Here is a 20,619-nt window from a genome sequence, read left to right as displayed (position 1 = left end):
ATAAAGTCATTTTTCCACTGTAATTTCTAATTGATTATTACTTGTGAATAGGAAATCTTTGTTTTTTTTAATGTGCTTATATCCAGACAGTTTATTTGACACAAAAAATTTACTTTTTTTTCTCTCCATAGGTTCTCCATATATGAATCTTCTCTTTCTTCAGCCCATGGACAAAATTTGCCGACTCATATACCCTTACAATTGTGTGAACAATAGTATGGAGTGAATTTAGATAGCACATAATTCACTTTAATAGAAAAATCTGCCTACAATTATATTTTTACCGAAGCATAACTTTCCTCATTTCTCCACTAATAACTTAGCCCAGTGAAATCTAAACTGCATACCCAATAACGCTTAAGTTGCTTTTTTAGTCTAATATTTATTTTCAGTGTATTCACATGCCAAGCAATGTGATAGGAACAGATGGAAATAGCTTGCTATGTCACCAGTGACTTTCTAATTATCAAATTAGTTAATTACTTCATTCATGAAAATCATTTGTTGAATTCCAATGAGCACTCTTCAGGTTTCTTCATCTTTTTGGGGGGTGGGATCCTTTCTATTTGTTTATCTCACTCATCTTTCCACATTTTTCCATTGTATCTCTGACTGATCTTCAGGGTACTATGATGGCTCACCTGCCCATTGCTTAAATATTAGTATTTCCATGAAGCTTGATTTGTTTGTCATGATTCCTCCCTTCCTTTCTTTTTTTATATTTTCCCCTTGGGCAACCCAAGCTATTTCATAGCCTCAAATGTATCCTGTATGTGGATGACTTCCAAATAGATATACTAGCTATCATCTCTTTTTAAAACTGCATTTCTAATGGCCTACTTGTCATTTCTAACTTGTATGTTTAAATAAAATGTTTGATCAGTCCAAAGTGGGATTATCTTTTCCTCAAAATCACTGTCTTGGTTGGAATTCTTTATTTTGGGTAATGGCATCATGATAGTGATAATAATGATGCTCTATGATATTAATAGTGATATATAATAATAATAATAATAATATCAATAGGAAACACTTATTCAACATTTAATATATTCCAGGCACCATTTTAAGAGTACTACACGCATTAATTCATTAATCCTCACAACAATCTGATGAGGTAAAAATAATTAGTATACCGGTTTTACAAGTAAAAAAACTAGGCACAAAGAGTTTGAGCAAATTGCCCAAGGTCAATAAAATAAAAAGTGGTAAAATCAGCTTTAAAGTCTTAACACAAAGTCTGTTTTTTATTATTTATTTATTTTTTTTAAACCACAATTCTGTGCTTCTAAGCTGAAAACATCAGAGTCATCCCTGAATCATTCCTTCCTCTTATATTACTAAATAATTTACCAAGGGCTGTCAATTAGGTCTCTTATATATCCTTAGCCAATGCCCTTCTCATCACCTCTACTACCACTTTATTTTTTCAAGCAACCACCAACTCTTAAATAGTGGTAAATACTTACCATCTCTAATATTTTATTGCTTCCATGATGCCTTCAACATAGTCAGGCATGATCAAATCATTCCTATGTTTAAAATCTTTCCATAACTTTTTGTTTTCTATAGGATAAAATTCAAACTCCTTGGCAGAGTACACAAAGTCTCTTATATTCTAAAGTTGTTTTCTATTTTTTTTAAAGATTTTATTTATTTGACAGAGAAAGAGAGAGAGAGAGAGAGAGCACAAGCAGGGGGAGTAGGAGAGGGAGAAGCAGGCTCCCCTCTGAGCAGGGAGCCTAGGACCCTGGTATCTTGACCTGAGTGGAAGGCAGATGCTTAACTGACTGAGCCACCCAGGCGCCCCAAGTTTTTTCTATTTCCAGACATTTCCCACCTGCTCCTCCACCCTACCACAAACATATGCTCACAGTTGTACTGAATTACTTATCCTTGCCTAAACATACATGTACATGTGCATATGTGTGTACACACACACACACACATATCTCCAGTTTAATGGAAAAATATACATACATATACATATATATATATCCATAACCATTGGGCTAGGAATTTCTCAGTGGAAAGATTGTATAGTATTCATCTATATATTTTTTTACCTTAACAATATATAATATCCCACACATACAACTACTCAATGAGTTTTGGTTGAATGGATGAATGAAGGAAGGATACAATGAAGGAAGGACTTAAAAGCTTTAGGTAATCATATTTTATGGTCCATGATGTTCGTTAATCCAGATCAGCCTCTCTTACACCTGAAAAAGGATGAGTGTGCAAGATGCAGGAATTGGGTAATTCTAAAATATGTACACTATACTCAGGCACCTTGAATACTTACAGGGTAGTAGAGAAATATCTTTAGTATTTCTATACTCTAAGTAATGCCATCACAAAGTAGTTCTGGAAATAAAGTATATGTACTTGTATAAGTTATATAAAGATTTCCCCATGCCTTCCCAGCTTGTAATTACTGGGGGCTTGCTCTCCATTTGAGGAAGCTGGTTTATGGAAGTTAAATGGATTCCAAATTCACCATCATGGTTGGAATATAGAACTTGTTAAATCAGGAGAATAATGGCCTCTTTTTACAGTAATTTAGGATAGGTGATGGGTATAAATGACTATAGATGACAATAAAGCTGGCAGTATCAAATTGACACTGTGATTCAACAGGCCACACATGTCAGGTACAAGAGGTATAGAAGTGATCGCTCTGCTTGTTAGAATATTTATGCCTATACTAAAATAATTTTGAGTATAATTCTCTCCTCAGTTATAGCTTTTTATTTGAATTTCTACCCTACTGATCCTTTGAACATGCATTTTAATGTGAATCTTACTAAGCCACTTTTAGGTAATAGATGAGGGCATAAAAAAATTCTAAGTAGAAAGAAAAAGAAAGTAAAACTAAGCCAAATCAATTAACATTCTTAATTATTTTCTTACTATAAGGTATTATTGGACTAAACAAAATCATCACTCAAAAATCAAGATTATATAACTCTTAAATAAGGCAGCAGTGACCCAAGTCATTTAGCTGCACAAACATCTGGCAGGTGAAATGACAGCATCTAAATCATACATCAACTACGATGAGAAAAATAAAATTCTTGGACTATAACAGTTGCTTGATAAATGTATCCTACTTTTCTTCAATGTTTACTTTTGATAAATGGCCAGACTTTGCCATGACTTTGCCTTGACATTTATCTCACAGTCAGTGGCCATTATCTTGTGATAACAATCTATTTCTTTCTGTTATCTTGCAACTCGTAATTGTTAAGTCTTCTCACTAAAGATTTCCAATCAATTTTGTAATTTACGACATACAGGACCAAATTTTCAAATAAAGTATTTTAGGCATGCGGCTTGTGACTAAAACTAAAATATAATAGGCCTATAGCAGTTTTGTGGCTGTTATATATATACACATATATACGTATATATACACATATATATACATATATATGTATATATATGTATATATATACATATATATACAAAAAGGAAAAATGTGTGGAAAGAAAAGCAAATACTAACATTTTTTAAAATTCAAATTTCTTTAAATTGCATATAAATTCCTGAGCAAGTTTTTAGACTTGGAGCTCAAAGAGGCACAACAATGTTTTGCTCATTAACATACTGATCACATCCCATTTTATTAGATGGAGTAGCCACCATTGCCAATTCCTTAGAGTACTGAGCAAGTTGCCAGGAATATGTAAGCATTGGCATTCCCCTCACTAAACATATTTTTTCCTTCCCCACATTTTGCTGCTCTTGTGGCAATAGGAATCTTCCCAGAGCACACTAGAAATGATGGAATTGCAAGGCAAATCATCTAAGAGAGCATTTTTTTTGTTTTGATAATTCATTTAAAACATTTAATCTGAATAACTAGATAATGAATTGTACTAAGAACACCTGGACTAGTCCTCTATGACTATCCAATTTAATTGCTTTATTTTTAGAAGAGGAAACTAAAGCCCAGGACATTTTCAAAACTTTCCCAAATCTACTTAGATATAAAGAAAGGAAAAACGCTCATGTGATAATAATCTTTTCCCGAAACACCTAAACCAGTGTTCTTTCTACTGATCCATTTTTCTAAGAAGTTACATGGAATACTTACTAAAAATATAGATTTCTTGATCCTTACTCTAAATCTGGCATGAGGCGAAGGAATCTACCTTTTTATAGTCTAGGAGATTCTGAGGTTTAGGGCATTCTGATGTAGCCAATCTAAGAACATATTTTGAGAAATATTGTTCTATGCCCACATTTCTTCATAAATATGAAATAATCTTCCTTATTGCTTTGGTTGCACACTAGATATCTCAATGGTGGGGTTTCCTAGCCATTCAGTTTTAGGAATATCTAATGCAGACTGAAGTGGAGAGGAGAAAGAACAGTGTGTACGTGTGTGTGTGTGTGTGTATTTGTACATGTTTGTTAAGGTGAAAACTAAAGATGAAGAATGGCTTTGGTAGGAACTTGTTCACAAATAAGCTGAAAGATTCATAGAGAATAAACCAGATTGATTCAAGACCCAGACATTTTTATATATTAGAACCACTTTTACATATATATTTTTTGGAATGTAGATAAGTATGTGTGCTGGGATCCAAAGAAAGCCTACTTCAAGGAGGAGACCTTGTGCCAGCTTCTCTAATCGGAGGTGAAAAGACTGTTAAAAGCTCCTTGCTCTAATAATACCATCCACCTCCTCATTCTTTCATTGCTGTCTTTACTGTACACTTGCATGTTAGTTAAATCTTATTTGGACATTGCCAGTATGGGATATCAATCCTCAAAGGAAACATTCATCGCTTTCCACATGATCCTGTACTATGTTCTCTGTGACCTCCATTCAGCACTCACCCTTAGAAGACAGGTGGTACAGCAGTGGTCAGCTCTTAGATAACTTGTTTCCCAGGGACATATGAGACCATAGGTCAAATGCCATGGTAATCACTTTAATAGTGAGGTATAGGATGTGTTCCCTGTCATAGACAGCTGGTAAGGACCAGCAAGTTCTTCAGCCCAGTGGATAACCTGAGCTAACAAAAATATGATGTAATTGTTCCACTTTGATGCCAGTATTTCTGGATCTCTACACCCAAATCTCTTGTGCACTTTGGCAGCAATTGTGCCATTATAAATTGTTAATGGATCCCGATATGCAGCAACTCTGATAGTGTAACCAAGAGTTTGCTAGCTTAAACATTCAAGTCATACCTTTGTCTCACTTTGAGACTTTTCCAGTGAGCTGAAACAACAAAAAAAATTACTTAATTGGCTTACTTATATAGTTTTTCCCCATGAGTTACTTTCCAGCCTGAATCTACATGGCAGCTTTTTTATGTTCTACTCTCTAAGGAATTGGCTGATGTGGTTTGATGCATCTACCTTGTGCAAAGACTTTTGATGATATCTGCAGGATCCTTCTCCAAATTCTCTCTCCAAAGGTAAAACTGATTGCTCCCCACTTGTATACCCATGGATCCATAACTTCATCCATCTGCAGCCCTGTGATGCTTCATTGCCTTTACTTGCTTCACCCAGTAATGGGGCATTTAGGTTATGAAATATCTGTATTTGACACCTCAGAGAGTCAGCAAGTTTCCCTATTTCCCATTCTCCATAAATCCACAGATTCCAGGTTCATTGTCATAATCCTAAACCAGAAATATCCTTGCTAAGAGAATTCCATAGATAAGGTCTCTTTTCTCTTGAGTAGTATTGGTTCATTTATGAAAAAGTCCAGGTTCAGCTTTTTCTAAGGAGATTATACCAAATTGCCTGCTCCCCATCTCTGCCCACAGTATCCTTATGGATCATAGGCCAGCTACTTTAACTCTTTCCTCCCCAATATTAAAAGAGATAAATTAACCGAAGGCACTTAGAACACTATCATAACACTATTCCAACTGTGACACAATTATAAGTCAAATTATTAAATTAATTCAGCCACTCCATTGAAATGATTAAGATCAAATTGAGTTCCAGAGTATAGATCATGCAAGACAGAATATATCCCTGGCTTGCTAGATAATACATAGTGCTTCTGTTTTCTATAACTTGACAGTGGCATTGGCTCAGTTTTTCTTTTTAGTTTCCTGGGAAGAAGTAGTCCGGGAAATCGCTTCTAATAAAATGGGGGAAGCTAAAAGCCTTCTGAGTTTGTTGATAATTAAATATGATTAGATCATAAGCATCCAAGAGGAGAGGATTACAACATAAATAACATTAACCATGTAGAGTAGCGAGATACTATAAGAATGAAGAACATGAACACAAGGCATTGGTTGGCAGTTACACAACATGCAAGAAAAAGATCTCAGAAACATATAGTGCAAGCCAGTTTCACAAAATAAAATGAGAAAAAAAGAGAATAATATATACAGAGCATCAAGAAGTTCCATGAGACCTTGAATGATTCTAAGGTGATAAGAAGCAGGTTATTCTAAGCAGATAAGAAGCAGATGTTTTTTGGTAAAGACAAATATGAAATGAACATTATAAAGAGTGAAAGAGTTTGTAAAACTAGATACATGAGAAACTGCGAATGCTAAAAATATCTAGAGCAGAGAAGGCTTAATGATCTCTAAAATAATAGATGGCACAATCATTAGAATTTACCCATCCCCAGAGAGAATAGAGTTTAAGAAGCATCATGAGACTTCTAAAGAACAATAGATAATAAATTCATTCTTACCAGGAAATGTGGTTAAATACTAGAATGATCTACTAAAATAAGTTGTAACATCTACTTCAACAGCACCATTATAAAGTAGATTAATATTCATGTACCACAATAGGTAAATTCTAAAATGAGATCAAAAGCAATATGTCCTCTTCTATTCCCATAGCTCTGTGATAAAATCCATGGATTACTAGTGAACTGAAAGTTTAATACTAGTTAGATATAAAATACACTGTAATGTGTATTCACATGCCTATGTTTATGGACTTTTATAACAATTTTGCCAAAACAAAGCAAAACAAATCAAAATGACAACACTTATTTACTTTGTTTAAACTCTGTTTCAGTGTTATAAAGGTCTTTCTTATTAATTGAATTCTGTGATTTATGTGCAATAAATGCCCAGCTAGTAATTCTTCTGTAGATGCTGAGTTCCAAATAACCTTTAAAGGAATAAGACAATAAGGATTTCCTTAAATATTTAATTTATTTTTGAATATTATACTAACATTAATATGTTAGAAACATTAATGATGTTAGAAACACCTAATTCAAAATAATCTTTGTGTATTTAATGGTTCTAAGGGTTTTATGTTGTATAATTAAATTTAAATTAATATGTAAATGTTATTGATGAACTACTCTTTGGTTCTTAAAATGAATTTAACTAGGTGTTCATATTCTGTGGAATACTCAGGGATTAGATAGTTATTGAATTAAAGAGTTTATTTCCAAGAAAAGGCCCTCCATAAGTGAGTTTGCATCTGTTCAATTTGACACTAAACAGAGTTTTAATTCAGATCAGGACCATTCCTTTTGTTTAAATAATTGAATGAGAACAAGATAAAATTTTGTCAGATTCTGCTTTCACCAAATGAGATCTCTTCACAAAGAAATTATATTATTGTTCTGTCTAAACAATAAACACAATGTGTTTTTATGCATGTCTTTTAGTATTAAAGTTACTGAAGTTTAGTATTAATGTTCAGCATGTGATTATAGAGATATGTGATTATAAAATGAATACTGAAATATCTTTGAGCATATTTACCTCATAAGCTTACTCCAGCCATGCTGCCATGATATGGAATATTTTGGCAACTCCATTTTAGGAACTGTTTTTAGAGATCGGATATGACTCACAAAAGAAAATCAGTCTTGTTGCTTTATTTTCACACTTTGAGGAAAAAAAGAGGTAACGTTTTTCCATACGGAGGAGATATTGTGGGGTAGGCTGAGAAATCAATCCACATACAAAATTCAAAATAAGAATCAGAAATTAGTGGTTTTCCAAGGTAACACCAGTTAGAAATGAGCCTCAGAGTGAAAGGTAATGTAATGTGATGGACAGTTGATTTAGATGATTTTTAAACTCCCTTCCAACCTTAAGATTCTGTTGTTACTGTTATTTTTTCTGATTCAGAATTCTGTCACACTCCACCATATCAGTTATTCCTCCTGTCTAGACACCGATGTGTTAAGTGACCATTACTCCTCTGCAGCATCTACATGGTCCAAAGTTAAGTCGTTGCTCCAAAGCAGAATGCTGTTAGCCTGCTCGTCTGTGCATGTGCAGATGTGCATGTGTGCAGGTGGGGAGTCTTAACATTATTCTCTGACTTTCAGCAAATTGAGTCAGTTGGGATGGAGGCAGAGAAATGAGTTTAGAGAAAGTTGGCACCAAAAAACAAAAGCAAAAACAAAACACACTGTAATATTTCAAGAAGATGACCTGCAACCAATCTATCTACTAAAAACACAACATATTATACCAGATTTAGCAGAAAACACATTCTCCTTCAGCATGACAAACACTCAAGGCTCTTTCCTTTTTAGATCTCAACATCCAGTGTCCTCGACACACATTTGTTTTTATATCAAAGTTCTTCAAATATCGATGATTTCCATACCTTTTTTTTACTAAGAAATACCACATATAGCAAGATATTAAAATTTCATATTACGTGGTCTATTAACAGAGCTAAAATCTATTCCTATATTCTCCATGTAAATGCAACTGCTTCTACTGTTATTGTAAGTAATATATAAGTTTGTTTAACGTATCATTAGTCACAATACGAAAGAGTGGAGTATTTTGCCTTTGAACCCATGTTCAAAATTCAGTTTGCAAAGTGCACAGAATTCTACTGAATAAGGATGATCGATACAACTAATACCATCACTGTGAACCAGGCAAAGCATTCAAGACACAAAATAACAAGTGGTAAAATTTTGCCAGGTTTTTCATTTGTCTCCTCCACGTAACAACATTGCTAATGCTAAATACACATTACCAAGGGGTGCTACTGCTTGGTCTCACTACATTAAACATTCATAAATTCATTACTTACTACTTCAAACATTCATTTATATTTTCTTACATGGAATTATTATGCATTTAGCTTTTATTCATTTAAAAAAGTTCCACCGCATTAGGTCTTCAAAGGGATTTCCAAAGTGTTCAATTACTTCTTCTAACTGTGGCTTTTTCTTTTTCTTGGAAAAAAGCCAGGTTCCCAGTCTTTGCACTTTCACTCTTACTCTCTTCATCCACTTGTTTCAGGGGTTGTGAAAAGAGGTTTTCTTTCATGACTGCCTCAACAGTGAGGGTTCCTTTCTGGCTTTAAAAAATTCAAGCTTAAAAAAAAATTTAAACTGGCATCTTTATAATGCCGTAGCTTTTGCTCAGTGAGGAATCAAACCCTCTGAACAATGAATGCTTGTCTAAAGCAACTATTCACAGAAGGTACTGCCTTCTGGGGAATGGGAGAAGTTTCTACCTACTGACAAACGGGAGTAGCGTAACAGAATAGGACTGAACCCAACGCAGAGTGCCTCACGTTCCCAGTGCTGAAATATGGAGGTCAGTTACAGCCCCTCTGCTACTGACCCATTCTAAAAAGAATGTTAAAGAATATCAAACAAGATCAAGAGCAGTCCAGATGAGATCATGTGAATTCCTTTTAAATGTCTTTAATTTACAGATTTTTAAAATGTTTGGAGAGGCTGGAGGCTTATCCACATGTGTGAAGTAAAACTCCATGACTGAACTCTAGTGAGAGTCTGAGAGACAAAAAGAATAAATCCTGAGAAAATTGTCTAGTATATATAAATAGCTTTAACAGTCACTTCAAAATTTAGTTTTATATCATTTAGATCATAAGACTTTCAAAGGCCCCTGAAAGAAATACGGACCTAATGAATCTTGTTTGTGTCATCTCTCTCCCAGTTTATTAGCCCCTCTCACCCTGTGAAGGACATAAACCTATTAGCAATAAATTAAAAAAGAAATGTTTTGCTTTATCTTTCTCACTAAAAGAGTGAGCCATCATGTCTGCTGGTTTGTGTCTAGGTGAGAAAATATTTCAATTTCTTCATCCTGTTCTTGATCCTATTGGTGGAAAGAGGGGACAGGGTGTGAAGAAGTTGACAGAGTTGGTGTGCTTTCACTTTCTGGGTTCTCCTGTCTGCTTCTCCCCCTTCTCTTCCTTCTCATTGTAGTCCCTCCCTAGTGCTGCACAGGTGGGGCTGCCGTGATATGTGGAGACCTTAAATTGGATTTACAAAGGAAGGGGATTGAGGGAATGCAGGGGAGCAAGGTGGCAGCAGACATGAGACAAGAGAAAGACTGGAGTGGGGATGTGGGGAGACAAGCTGAAGCTTTCAGGGAAGAGACATGGGGAATTTTAGAATAAGTTGTTACCTTATATTCCTTCTTGTCCAGTCTTATCCTGGACCCCACTGTTAGCTAAGTGGTACAGTTAAGATTAGGAAATGTCGAGGTCTTTTCTATTAGAGCACAAACACATCAAATTTCTTGGACGTATCTTGTGCACAGACGCCTGGGGCACAAAGGGATACATCATTATTTTCTTTGAACATGAACCAAAGGAAGCTACTTTTTGGTTAATTCTATTCCTTGAAAAGGAGAAAGTTATCAGGTGATCTTATACGTGGTCCCTTAAGTACATATATGGAAGGTGGGGAAAGTGAAACCTTTACTTTAGATTCTTTCCCATACTTTTCCTTACGTTAAATTATATGTATTTGTAGAAGTAGCCTTTGATTTTTCTCCCTCTCTCTCCTAAAGATTTCCTCCCCAAGAGTCTAATGGCATGTGCAGTAATTACAGTTTTCTTACAGACAGCATGAGATGTAAGGGAGGCTGGGTGCAGGGAGTCTTCGTAGATTGCTGAACACACCTGATTTATCCAGAGTGGTGCTGCCTCTTTTGATGTCTCATGTTCAGTTTTCTCCAACAGCAGCGTTCCTTGTATATACTGCTTTTCATCCTGTGCTTCCATTAACTTTCTGTAGCAAAAACTGTAGCAAAGAATTCCCCCAATTCAGCCTTTGGAAGGAAGAGATTTCAACCCAGTTTTAGGGGCTTGAGAAAGAACAATTGAGAGCTTTTCAAATATATGTTTATAAAATCAACAAATGTATTACTGTCGATATTGTTGAGTTTCTTGGAAGGGAGTGGCAATATTACTGCTTCAGCAATTCGGTTTTTATTTTTCTGTTTGTTTCTTATTCAGAGAACGGGTGTAGAACATGTGGTTTATGGAGACTTTTTTTTCTGACTTCCAGAATGGTCTGGTTTATTGCTCTTTAGCACTTCCTAATGTTAGATAAAAAATGAAAGAAGTGAACACAAGCTAAAATAGGTTACCGCTTTTCTAACTTTTTAAACATTATAGAAAGACAGATAATAAAAACTAAAATGTAGTTCTCATATATCCAAGCTCTCTTTTATCATTATTTCCATACATAATTATGAAGTATGCAGATTGTAACCATGAGAAATATAATTACTGTATTAGATGGTTCATTAGAAGAGTTTCAGTTTTTAGATAATAGATATATTTACTTACATTAAGTTGTGTTTTCTTTTCTACTGGTAATACTTTCAGAATTCAATCAGTGACAGTCATGCAAAAGAGGTCTTACAACTCACACTTTTTATTCATTAAGAGCTATTAATCTAAGTTACATGAACAATGAATGAAAGCTGGTATGCATGTTCATAGGGTTGATTCTCCATCTGCTATTTTGATGCCCTTGACAAAGAAAAACAAAGTTTCTAGAACTCATACATATGGCTTTGACATAGAGGTTGACCGAATTCTACCTATCCTTTCCTAGTCCCTTCCAATGGGAAGCAAGGATATGCAGGTATTTGAGAATTTTATTTTATTCTCTCTGATCACTGTTTCAGTCTCAGGCAAGACAGGTTTCCAAGGCAAAAAGCATTAAAGGGTGCACAAATTATTTTATTTAACAACACATAATAAAGGTAAACAGGCATGAAACTTCAAGAACTGGCAGAGACCAACATATCTAAAAGAGACATTCTTTAAAAAATAGAATTTAAGCCAAATATAAATAGAACTAAAATTCAAGAATTCAACATATTTACTTCAAATATTATTTTGATATTTTGATCTGAAGTTGACAAAATTAAAGTAGAAATATAAACACTGTATGCTAAACTTTGTGCCATAGAACTATAAGGAATTTTTTCCCTAAATACTTGTTGTCTATATAGTTGAAAACAGACCACACCACAGGGGAAATATAAATAAATATAAAAGCAGAAATTGCATGTGCTATAATTTTTGACTAAGATGTATTATAATTAGATATTAACCTAAGTTTGAACCAGAAACAAGAAAAGAAAAGAAAAGTAAAACCTCAAACAACAATTAACTAGAGATTTAAATCATTATCCTTAGTTATTGGGTCAAAGAAAAAATTAAAAAGATTGTCACATCTATTTATAAGCTAATGAGCATATGTATACTACACATCAAAATTATATGACTAAGCCTATATTCAACGAAAATTTGTAACATTACATGTATGAAAATAAGTTAATTACTGCACTAAGCAGACCACTCACAATTCATAAAGAGAGCAATCAAATTAATAAGACAAAGAACATCATTTTTGACACAGTATAAAGAAATTTAAGGAACTCTTGAAATCTAATGAAGGAAAGGGAAACAAATACAAAATCAAGATAGATAAAAATGAAAATAATAACTAAATTTACTTAGTATTTTCTCTGTTAGTAAGTTAAGCACATTATCTGTGTTATCCCATGAAATCTTCACTTTTAAACCCTATGAGATAGAAACTATCCTTCTCCTTCTTTCAGACATATGACACACTGAAACACAAATACAAGGAGATTACGGACATGCCCAACATCAAAAGGCAGTATGTGGCTGGAATCTTCCATGTTCTCATAGACATATTTCTGCCTAAATTTCTTCCGGTATGCTGGGTGCTTCATGTGTTATTCACTTGTTAATTTTCTTATATTATTCACTATATTGTCATATATGTCCTTACTTAAAATGTTGATAGTTGTGAAATTTTTTATTATTATGTTTTTCTCAGATTGTAAATCCTTCAAAAGTAGAAGAATTTTTTTTTTCTTAGATCTTTAGGTAGTCTAAAGATCTAGCAGGATGTTTGGGTCACAATATTACTCAAAAATTGTTGACTAAATGAATGAATGAGTGAAGGAGTGAATTCTGTAGGTCACATCTCAAGTTGTGCACTAGCATGTGGACTTGGTCTTGGATTGTAGTACCAGATAAACTACAAATAGCTGCTAGGCTGTATGGTTCATAAAGGCCAAGACCATATCTATCTCTTCATTTCTTATAACCCCAGAACTGAATATCATAATTAGCCCAGAGTAAGGGCTAAGTAAAGAAGAGTTGATTTACTTAGAGAATGAGTGAATTAGCTTGTCTATTCATCCTCCAAAATAAGGACAAGACCTCTAACCTTCATAGCTATGATCACGTGATGAAGCGGACCCTGAAACAGCTAAAGAGTCAGTCTTGCTACTGCACTCACCACAGCAACATTATGTTGTGATACCTTGTGATACTCTGTGCTTTATGTAGCAGTATTAGACATGTCTAAAAATGAGAAATAAACCTGAATAGTTTGATTCATTAATTCTATATCTTATATCATAATATGTTTACAAATAATACAGTTTCACACTTTCCCTGGAGCCATAATTTATTATTAGAAATAAATAAATATCATGTGTAATTTATGCTACTGGTGTATACAACCAAATCTTGAATAGCTTTCCAAGAGAACCTTGCAAAATTGATAATAAATATGCAACATGTGATATTTTGGCTAGTGCTGAAGTGATTATTTATTTAAATGTGTCTGTTAACAAATGTGTTATCCTCAGTTCAAATGGTTCAGGATTTTCTTCTTTGTTAATTTTTAGTAGTAAGTAGAAAAACTTCCTTTTTCCATTTAATGTAGTCACAGGTCAACAGTACCTTGGATATACAGTTGATCCATGAGCAGTGCATGGGTTAGGGGCTCTGAATCCCACACAGTCAAAAATTCATATTTTTAACTTTTGGCTCCCCCAAAACTTAACTACTAATTAACACTTAACTATTAATTCTAGTGTTGACTAGAAGCTTTACCAATAACATAAACAGTTAATGAAAAATATTTTGTATGGAGGGAGGCAAGATGGCAGAAGAGTAGGGGACCTCATTTCATCTGGTCCCTTGAATTCAGCTAGATGACTATCAAATCATTCTGAACACTGATGAATTCAACATGAGATGTAAGAAAAAAAATTGCTGGAATTCTACAAATAGAAAAGCGACAACTTTCTCCAAGGTGTGAGGTGTGGAGAAGTGAATCTGAGGGGATATATTGGAAGATAAATGGCAGGGTGAGGGAGCCTCCATAAGTCAGCTCACTGGAAAGTGATATAGTCCCAGAGAGCAAAATCTGAACTTTTATAAGTCTGCTTCAGTAAGGGACATCCCTGCCTTAAAGGTGCTCAGGTGGAAAAGCAGGGCAGAATCCTAGGTGGGACAGTGTGGTTTCAGGATCCTCAGGGTCAGACAAAGAATGGGGGTACCTAAGCCAGCAGAGTCCCCAAGCATTGGAGCAGGGAAACTGGCTATGGTCAGTGAGCCCAGTCATGGGCTCTCAGCCGGTTTGCCATAAACCCAGAACCTGGCAGGATTGGGGGACCCTGCAAAGGGCAGAAAGGTAGTGACCCTCCTCCTTCCCCTCGGAGGATTGGCTTGGGTGAGCACCACAGGAGTCTGCAGAGTTTGGTGCACACAAAAGTGAAGACTGCTTTTCCCTGAGGGTTTACCAAAGAAAGGGGGCCATGATCCTTTAGCTCCAGGGTGGAAAGCTTTCAGGGAACAAAAACCACATAGAGCGAGGGAAGGAGCTTACACTGAGCCCAGCCCCATGGCAAGAGGTGATGCAACTCCGCCCAGGCAAAGACACCTGAGAATTAGTGCAGCAGAAGACCTCCCCCAGAAGACCATTTTACTTATATCCATATAGATTAGGTCTGTGACAGAGTATTACCTCTGGTTCTTTCTTTTGTTGTGAATTCCTTCTTCTAGTCATCTTGCCCAGAGAAGAATGAATGAATGAGAGAGCAAGATCAAAATTATCAATCATGACTCAAGCAAAATACACACTAGACAAATTCAAAAAGGTCAGAAACCAAAAAAGAAAAGAAAAAGAAAAAAAAAGGGGGGAAAGAATATAATCTCCCTGGTGAATATATACATATATATATATATATGTGCACAAAAAAATTTATGTGTATGTATATATATTTGTATATATATATGTATACATATATATATAATATTGAAGATTGCAAATTTCAGAGATAAAGAGAAAATCCTGAAAGCAGTTTGAGGCAAGAGCTCCTTCCCTACAATGGTAGAAACATTAGACTGGCAGCAGCCCTATCCACAGAAACCTGGCAGGCCTGAAAGGGCAGGCATGATATATTCAAGGTACTAAATGAGAAAAACATGCCACCAAGAATATTTTATCCAACAAGACTGTCATTCAGAATGGAAGGAGAGATAAAAAGCTTCCAGGACAAACAGAAACTAAAGAATTTGTGATCACCAAACCAGCCCTACAAGAAATATTAAAAGGGATCCTTTAAGCAAAGAGAGAGCCCAAAAGTAACATAGACCAGAAAGAAACAGAGAAAATCTACAGAAACAGGGACTTTACAGGTGCCCATACGATGGCACTAATTCGTGTATTTCAATGGTTACTCTGAATGTAAATGGGCTAAATGCTCCAATCAAAAAACACAAGGTATCAGATTGGATAATAAAGCAAAACCCATCCATATGCTGACTACAGGAGACTCATTTTAGACCTAAAGACTCCTCCAGATTGAAAGTGAGGGGGTGGAGAACAATTTATCATACTAATTGACATCCAAAGAAAGCTGGAGTAGCAATCCTCATATCAGACAAATTAGATTTTAAACCAAAGAGTATAGTAAGGGATGAAAAGGGACATATATCATACTTGAATGGTCTGTCCAAAAAGATCTAAAAATTATAAATATTTATGTTCCTAACTTGAGAGCAGCCGGTCATATAAACAATTTAATAACAAGATTAAAGAAACATTGATAACAATAAAATAATAGTAGGGGACTTCAACACTCCACTCACAGCAATGGACGGATCATCTAAGCAGAAGATCAACAAGGAAACGAGGGCTTTGAATGACACACTGGACCAGATGGATTTCACAGATATATACAGAGCATTCCATCCCAAAACAACAGAGGTGTGGAGAAGTGAATCTGAATCATTCTTCTCATTGCTCATGGAACATTCTCCAAAATAGATCACATACTGGGTCACAAATCAGGTCTCCACTGGTACCAAAAGAATGGGATTATTCCCTGTATATTTTCAGACCACAGTGCTTTGAAACTTGAACTCAATCACAAGAAGAAATTTGGAAGGAACTCAAACACTTGGAGATTAACGAGCATCCTGGTAAAGAATGAATGGGTCAACCAGGAAATTAAAGAAGAATTTAAAGGAATTCATGGAAACAAATGAAAATGAAAACACAACTGTTGAAAACCTTTGGTATACAGCAAATGTGGTCCTAGGAGGGAAGTACATAGCAATACAACCCTTTCTCAAAAAATTAGAAAAGTCTCAAATATACAAGCTAACTTTACACCTAAAGGAGCTGGAGAAAGAACAGCAAAAAAAGCCTAGACCAAGCCAAGAGAAGCGAAATTATAAATAGAGCAGAAATCAACGAAATAGAAAGAAAAAGAACAGAACAGATCAATGAAACTAGAAGCTTGTTCTTTGAAAGAATTAAATAGATTGATAAACCCGTAGCCAGACTTATCAAAAAAGAAAAGAGAAAGGACCCAAATTAATAAAATCATGAGAGAAGAGAGATCATGATCAACACCAAGGAAATACAATTTTAAGAACATATTATGAGCAACTATATGCCAACAAATTAGGCAATCTGGAAGAAATGGATGCATTCCTGGAAATTTATAAACTACCAAAACTGAAACAGGAAGAAATAGAAAATTTGAACAGACCCATAACCAGCAAGGTAATTGAAGCAATAATCAAAAATCTCCCAACAAACAAGAGTCCAGGGTCAGATGGCTCCCCAGGGGAATTCAACCAAACATTAAAAGAACTAATACCTATTCTTCTGAAGCTATTTCAAAAAGTAGAAATGGAAGGAAAACTTCCAAACTCATTCTATGAGGCCAGCATTACCTTGATCCCAAAACCAGACAAAGACCCCACCAAAAAGGAGAATTATAGACCAATATCTCTGATGAACATGGATGCAAAAATTCTCACCAAGATACTAGCCAATAGGATCCAGCAGTACATTAAAAGGATATTCACCACGACCAAGTGGGATTTATTCTTGGGCTGCAAGGTGGTTCAACATTCACAAATCAATCAATGTGATATATCACATTAATAAAAGAAAGGACAAGAACCATATGATCCTCTTAATTGATGCAGAAAAAGCATTTGACAAAATACAGCATCCTTTCTTGATTAAAACTCTCCCCAGTGCATGTATAAAGGGAACATACCTTAATATCATAAAAGCCATCTACAGATGGTGAATATCATTCTCAAAGGGGAAAAACTGAGAGCTTCTCCATTAAGGTCAAGAACATGACAGGGATACCCACTCTCAACACTGTTGTTCAACATAGAACTGGAAGTCCTAACCTCAGCAATCAGACAACAAAAAGAAATAAAATGCATTCAAATTGGCAAAGAAGTCAAACTCTCACTCTTCACAGATGACATACTTTATGTGAAAAACCCAAAATACTCCACCCTAAAATTGCTAGAACTCATATAGGAATTCAGCAACATGACAGGATATAAAATCAATGCACAGAAATCAGTTGCATCTCTATACACTAACAATGAGACAGAAGAAAGAGAAATTAAGGAATCGATCCCATTTACAATTGCACCAAAACCATAAGATACCTAGGAATAAACCTAACAGATCTTTTAGAGTAAAGGATCTGTACTCTAAAAACTACAGAACACTTGTGAAAGAAATTGAGGAAGACACATAAAAAGTGGAAAAACATTCCATGCTCATGGACTGGAAGAATAAATATTGTTAAAATATTGCTACCCAGAACAATCTACACATTTAATGCAATCCCAATCAAAATACCATTGACATCTTTCGCAGAGCTGGAACAAATAATCCTAAAATTTGTATGGAACCAGAAAAGACCCCGAATCTCCAGAAGAATGTTGAAAAAGAAAACCAAAGCCAGACTTCAAGCTCTATTACAAAGCTGTAATCAAGACACAAAAACTGACACATAGATCAATGGAACAGAATAGAGAATCCAGAAATGGACCCTCAACTTTATGGCCAACTAATCTTAAACAAAGCAGGAAAGGATATCCAATGGAAAAGAGACAATCTCTTCAATAAAGGGTGCTGGGAAAATTGGACAGCCACATGTAGAAGAATGAAACCAGGCCATTTTCTTACACCATACAAAGATAAACTCTAAATGGATGAAGACCTAAATGTAAGACAGGAATCCATCAAAATTCTAGAGGAGAACACAGGCTGCAACAACCTCTGTGACCTCAGTCCCAGCAACTTCTTGCTAGACATGTCTCCAAAGGCAGGGGAAACAAAAGCAAAACTGAACTATTGGTACTTCATCAAGATAAAATGTTTCTGCACAGCAAAGGAAACAATTAACAAAACTAAAAGGCAACCGACAGAATGGGAGAAGATATCTGCAAATGACATATCAGATAAAGGGCTAGTATCCAAGATCTATAAAGAACTTACTAAACTCAACACCCAAAGAAGAAATAATCCAGTCAAGAAATGGGCAGAAGACATAAAGAGACATTTCTCCAAAGAAGATGTACAAAGGGCAAACAAACACATGAAAAAATGCTCCACATCATTTGGCATCAGGGAAACACACACCAAAACCACAATGAGATACCACCTCACACCAGTCAGAATGGCTAAAATTAACAAGACGGGAAACAACAAATGTTGGTGAAGATGTGGAGAAGGGGGAATCCTCTTATGTTGTTGGTAGGAATGCAAGCTGGTACATCCACTCTGGAACACAGTATGGGGGTTCCTCAAGAAGTTAAAAATAGAGCTACCGTACAACCCAGCAATTGCACTACTAGGCATTTACCCCAATGATACAAATGTATTGATCCTAAGTGGCACCTGCACCCCAAAGTTTATAGCCCCAATGTCCACAATAGGCAAAGTATAGGGGAAAGAGCTGAGATGTCCACTGACAGATAAAGGGATTAAGAAAATGTTGTATATATATACAGTGGAATATTAGTAATCAGAAAGGATGAATATTTACCATTTACATTGACATTGATGGAACTGGATGGTATTATGCTGAGTGAAATAAGTCAATCAGAGAAAGACAATTATCATATGGTAGGGGGATGGGGTAATTGGATGATGGGCATTAAAGAGGGCATGTGATGTGATGAGCACTGGGTGTTATACACAACTGATGAATTACTGAACACTACATCTGAAACTAATGATGTACTATATGTTGGCTAATTGAATCTAAAAAAATATTTTGCATGTTATATGTATTATATACTGTATTCTCACAATGAAGTAAGCTAGAGAAATGAAAATATTATTAAGAAAATCATAAGGAAGAGAAAATACATTTACACTCCTGTACTGTCTTTATAAAAAAAAAAACTGTGTACAGGTAGACGTGTGCAGTTCAAACCATGTTGTTTAAGAGTGAACTGTAATAGCTTTAAAGTTTCTAAACTACAGAAGTAAACTGAAATGAGCAAATGGTTGGGGAAAAAATGCATTGCTTTAATGCTTCTTTGACAAGTAAAATCTCCAAAATCTAGGATAATTCTGAGGACCGTTGAAAATAAATTAATTTTATGGAGCTATAAACTTCTGAGTTATTTTGATATCTTTTAGATCCATGTAGAAATTAATCTTCCATGGACCAAGAAAAAGTCTTGCTAATTAATCTGACTTGGTGCTTGGTTTCAAAAGAATTAAAAAATTACTTTTCTCTTGGTAAATTTTCAATGAAGGCTGAGCTTTGGGATGTGCTTGCCTGGGTGGTGATTCTGTGAAGACACAGGATTATTTTCAAGACTTTATTTTTATAGTTTTAATTTTTTGATCTCATTAAATATTAACTTGCTCTGTAATTTTTCTCCAAATATCCCTCTCTGCATACCACCTTCAAGAAGAAAAGTTCACAAGTATTTTCTTCTCCAGAGATTCTTGATGTTTCAAGATGTATCTTAAGTATTAAAAAAGCAAAAGCCTTTCATTTTCAGTATAACGCTAGAAATAGGAATCTATCACCTCCCTAACATTTTTCAGACTCTTGGCAGCTGAGTGGCCATAGTGAATTCAGGTTGGTTCCATTTAGAAAATCCTCTGATTCTCTCCTTGCTCCCATTTCCTTTCTGCAGCAACCTGGCCAGCTTAGGGAGCACACAAGATTTGTCTGTCCCGCTTTCTTTTTGTTTCTTTCTTGATTTAACCAACTGGGAGTTGAG

At 35.2% G+C, this 20,619-nt stretch overlaps 1 protein-coding gene across 3 annotated transcripts in view; it reads right to left on the bottom strand.

The window, feature by feature from the left end:
- FUT9 (fucosyltransferase 9) overlaps nucleotides 1–20,619 on the bottom strand; it is a 196,884-nt gene that overhangs the window by 139,414 nt on the left and 36,851 nt on the right. The window contains exons 1-4 of one of the 3 annotated variants that reach the window (XM_073893655.1): nucleotides 18,560–18,604; nucleotides 15,068–15,109; nucleotides 11,126–11,297; nucleotides 10,879–11,027 (exon numbers count right to left, since the gene is read on the bottom strand). The exons of the other annotated variants lie outside the window; for them this stretch is intronic. The gene's annotated coding sequence lies outside the window, so the exon portion shown is untranslated. Of the gene's footprint in view, nucleotides 1–10,878; nucleotides 11,028–11,125; nucleotides 11,298–15,067; nucleotides 15,110–18,559; nucleotides 18,605–20,619 lie in introns of those variants that run through there. 3 annotated transcript variants of the gene reach the window in all.

The sequence above is a fragment of the Callorhinus ursinus genome, unplaced genomic scaffold, assembly GCF_003265705.2.
Source record: "Callorhinus ursinus isolate GAN/ISIS: 27379988/994484 unplaced genomic scaffold, GSC_fseal_2.0 scaffold6, whole genome shotgun sequence".
Taxonomy (NCBI): domain Eukaryota; kingdom Metazoa; phylum Chordata; class Mammalia; order Carnivora; family Otariidae; genus Callorhinus; species Callorhinus ursinus.
This window is presented reverse-complemented; position numbering and strand designations above follow the sequence as displayed.